Below are 5,122 nucleotides of genomic sequence, written 5' to 3' on the forward strand. Positions count from 1 at the left end.
TGTGTTTAAGAATATTAGGGATGAACCCGACGAGGTCGTAAGGTTAGCGGTAGGGGAGGGGGCTACATGGTTGCAGGCTCAGGCAGAGGATGTGGGTGAGAATTTATCATTGAGTCCCAGAGTCACTAGCTGGCGAGAGGGGGGGGAGCGTAGGGAATCTGCCTATTGCTTATTCTGGTTACAGGTGTTTTGTTGATGGCTCGTGGAAAGCGGGGAATGACTATGCGGGTGCAGGTTGGGTGTGCTCATCCTATCAGGAATCTTCGACGAAGAAGGGAGCCGCCAATTTCAGAAGTAGTCTTTCCCCTTTACATGCTGAAGTAGAAGTCTTTGTCTGGGCTATGCGGTGCATGATTGGTCATGACTATCAAGAGGTGGCTTTTTATACAGATTGCTCAGACTTGATGAAGATGGTGTCTTCTCCTCAGGACTGGCCGGCTTTCAAGACTTACCTTAACGATAACAGGATGGACAGGGAGGAGTTTTGTTCTTTCTCTTTATCTCTTATTTCTAGAAATGCTAATGTAAATGCGGATTCTTTGGCACGTCAAACGCGTACATCTCCGCATCCTACTGTTTTTATAAACTCTTTTCCTTCATGTTGGTTCTTTTGAACTGATATTTTTGTTGTAAAAAAAAAAAAAAAAAAAAAAAAAAAACAAGGCTTGAGAACCTTTAATGCCAACTTGCCGATCGATAGCCACCAAAGAGATAAATAGAGGAACGATAGTGAATTAGGGTTTTCAACCAAAAAAAAAATATGGAGCAACCAAAAGACAAGATCGAAAGAAAAAGAAACAGAAGAAGAAAATCTTCATTGTCGTCGTCGTCGTCGTCAATATCATTACCTTCCTTACCTCTGGATCTAACCTTAGACATATTCTTAAGGCTGCCAGTGAAATCTGTTCTGAGGCTTGGTTGTGTTTCAAAGCTTTGGTCATCACTCACCACCGATCCATATCTCACCAACTCGTTGGAAACTCGACAAAATCTTCTACTCTTCTTCCAATCTGGAGCCAGGTTCTTTGTTTTCTCTCTTTATCAACACAATAGGAACCCAAACTCTTTTTATTACTCCTCTTCTCAACCTATCAGTGATAGTTACCAAATCACCTCTCCAAGTTATTGTTCATTCACCATAAAAAACGAGTCAGTCCATGGCTTGATCTGCTTACAATATGCAGCAACTCCAATAGTCTGGAACCCTATTAAGAGAGAGTTTACACCTTTAACCAAACCTAACAAGAGCTGGACGAATATAACAGTCTTTTTAGGGTATGATCCTATCGAAGGTAAACACAAAGTAGTGTGCATGCCGTATGATTGGTATGAATCCGATGAGTGTAGGGTTTTAACATTAGGATCAGCTCAAGAACACTACAAGAAAACAAGGCTAAAACCAACGGAAATTCTGACGGGCAGTAATCCATCGGAAATTTCAGACGCGACATATTTCTAACAAGACTCGTGTTGGTCAGTTTTTCGTTGGAAAAAAACAGACGAAAAAAATCCGTTCGAACAATGGAGGACGGTCAAGACCAACTACAAGTACAAACCTTTCACTGGCAATCGCACAGAAGGTTATGGAAATTGCACATGCGTCAACGGTTTTCTATATTATCGAGCCCTTACTGGTCCTGATTGTGTCATAATGAGGTTCGATGTAAGATCTGAAACGTTTTATGCAATGACATTACCATGGGAGGATAAGTATTGGCCTGTGATGATGGTATCTAATCAAGGAAGGTTAGTATGTCTTGGCTCCACTCATGATAGTGTTTCATTGTGGGTTTTGAAGGATGCACAACAACTCGAATGGTCGAATCACATCTTGTTACCTCTTTCTCACTATGGTCGGGGTTTGAAAAACAAGTTCAAACTAATAGGTATCACTGGTGATGGTGAATTGATTTATGTACCAAGGACGGCGCTCAAATCTCATCTTCATATCATATATATTAATCCAATGACAAAGACGTTTCGAAGAGTCGAGTACAATGGGATTGCAGATAATGATTTTCGACAACGCTATGGACTTGGAGAGAGACCTCTGCGTGGGATCCAATATTTTCCCAATCACATTGAACCCTTCATGTCTTAATAATTATCTTTTTTCTTTGTTTTCTTCTTATTTTTGTAGTGATACCTTTATTCATTTTTAATCTTTAGTGTTGTCTTTACATTTTAGTTATAACTTTCAGGCTGTTTTCATATTGTTATGATATATTCTATCCAGTTCTAATTAATTATTACCAACATAAAGAAATTGTGATCTTTAGGTAAACTAATTACAAAACATGGATGCACATGGAAACAATAAGCATATACCTTCTTTGAATATGACGGTACTATATGTATAGTAGTTAGTAGCTTTAGCTGAATCAAAGAAACAAAAAACTACGAACAATGTAATGTTTCCAGCATTTAGGGGTTGAAAACTTAATTAAAATGCTTTTTGCCATCAAAGTTTGGTTCTTTTTAATTAATTTAATTTATTAGAAAATTTAATCACATCTATTAGTGCACATATGTAAACCATACAATAAATCACGAACCTAAAACTTTCGATTACTAAAAGTCAGCCTTTCTTATCATAAGGGAATTAGGGTTTTAACCCTACTAACTACGTATGCATGCCTCGTGCTCGTGGTAAAGCTTTTGATGAGTGTCTCGAGTTCTAGAATTGGGATCAGCTAAAAAAACATGGAGAACCATCAAGATCAACAATAAGCATCTTCCTGTTCGATCGTTACAATAATGGGCGATGCATCAACGGTGTTCTTATTACAAAGCCAGCCTTGATCAATGTTGACATTATAATGAGTTTTGATGTCAAGTCTGGAAAGTTTCATGTTATAGAAATGCCATGGGTTAATCCGTGTTGGGGTAAGCTAATACCTTATGAAGGTAAGTTAGCTTGTGTTAATTATACCACGAACAACAACGCGGATATCACATTGTGGGTTTTGGATAGGACGCTACGAAACATAAATGGTTGTGCAAACACTTTACTGATCCATATTATCAGCTTTTGAATGAAACTTGCAGAATACATGGTATCACACTATCACTGATGATGGTGAGTTTATTTATTTACCTTAGGTTCTGAACCCGTTTTGTATTTTCTATCATGATCCGGAGAAAAAGAGCTATAGAAAAGTCGAATTTAAAGGACTCATGGATGCTGAATTTAGGCGCAGTAATGGACTTGGAAACACACTTATACATCCGGTCCGTTCTTGCCTAAACATGGAGAGTCTCTTGTCTTTGTAACATTTGATTGTTTTTTTTTTTCCTTATGAATTGAAACTTAATTGTTCTTTTGTGATTTAATAATAGTAAGCAATATTGCAAAACATAAATGCACTAAGGAGCACCATTCTTATACCTTTTTTGAAGTTTAAGATAATTATATCAGTATGTGATCAGATGTATAGTAGCTTTCATTGACTCAAAAGTATCATATGTATTCAATGTGTTTTTTTTAGTGATTCACAAGTGAAAGAATCATATATCTGTACAATGAAATGTTTTCCAAACATTCTACGGGTCACAAAGTAGTGTGCATGCCGTATGATTATAGAGAATCCGATGATCAGTGTAGGGTTTTAACTTTGGGACCAGCTCAAGAACAATGGAGAGCTGTCAAAACCAACTACAAGCACAGCCCTTTCACTGGCAATCGCACAGAAGATTATGGACACTGCACATGCGTCAATGGTGTCTTATATTATCGAGCCGATATTGATTATGATCGGGTTATAATGAGGTTCCATGTAAGATCTGAAAATTTTGACGATGCAAATTACCATGGGAGGATAAGTATTGGCCTGTGATGATGGTATCTAATCAAGGAAGGTTAGTATGTCTTGGCTCCACCCATGATAGTGTTTCATTGTGGGTTTTGAATGATGCAAAACAATTCGAATGGTCGAATCATATTTTGTTACCTCTTTCTCACTATGGTCGGGGTTTAAAAAACAAGTTCAAACTAATAGGTATCACTGGTGATAATGAATTGATTTATTTACCAAGGACGGCGCTCAAATCTGATCTTCATATCATATATATTATTAATCCAATGACAAAGACGTTTCGACGAGTCGAGTACAATGGGATTGCAGATTATGATTTTCGACAACGCTATGGACTTGGAGACTGGAGAGAGACCCCTGCGTGAGATCCAATATTTCCCCAGTCACATGGAAACCTTCACGTCTTGATATATATTTTTTCTTATTTCTTATAGTGACACACTTTATTCATGCAGCTTTTATGATTTTTATTAATTCTACTATACTGAGAAGTACAGATAAGAAACTAACATTTAAAATATAAAAAAATTACATTGAAATGTCATTAGAAGTGTTCACGAAAGTGGTCTAGGCAGCCACCTGAACTGTTTAAAATAACATATATTTTATTTTATTATTTATTTTTAATTTTTAACTACATATATTTAAACTATTGAGTTTTATATGCATACGTGATTATAAACATTTATATGTTGTTAACATAACTTAAATAAATGTATTTTTCTTACTTTTGTTTATATTATATATATATATATTTTTTTAATTTCCTAACATATATTTTTACATAATTTTATATATATAATAATTTATGTTGTAAACGTCTAAACCGCCTAAAAACCGTGTAGACTCCGACTAAGCGTTCTAGGCGCTAGGCGTAGGGTCACCACCCAGATACCGCTTAACGCTTTCTTGAAAAGACAGCACAAACAAAATAGAATGATTAAAGGTAATAAAGACAACTAATCATATAATTAAACAGATTAATTCATGGGTTTATTTGAAAAGTTAGCACATTAAATCAGCAATATTACATTCTTTAAACGGAATCGTAAACAAAAGGCAATTCCATATATTATGGGATTAGTTGGATTTTTTGTTTAAGCAAAAAAAAAAAAATTAGATTTTGATAACAATAAATATGATCATGCCTAAAAATAGTTCTGGAATTTATTTGAAAACTAAAATATTCAGCGTAACAATAAATGTGATCAAGCGTAAAAATATGTAACAAATTCAAAAATTATTTCTTAACTACTAGGTTTTGAACCCAGCGTGGGTTTTTTAAATATTTTTAGATAAAATTATAT

General features: G+C 35.5%; 1 pseudogene; it reads left to right on the plus strand.

Annotated features, from left to right (window-relative positions):
* The first annotated feature begins 760 nt into the window (after window positions 1-760).
* Window positions 761-3,035, plus strand: LOC104759932 (putative F-box protein At1g47730 pseudogene; annotated as a pseudogene).
* The last annotated feature ends 2,087 nt before the right edge of the window (window positions 3,036-5,122 follow it).

This window comes from Camelina sativa, chromosome 17 (assembly GCF_030686135.1).
Source record: "Camelina sativa cultivar CO46 ecotype springtype chromosome 17, ASM3068613v1".
NCBI lineage: Eukaryota > Viridiplantae > Streptophyta > Magnoliopsida > Brassicales > Brassicaceae > Camelina > Camelina sativa.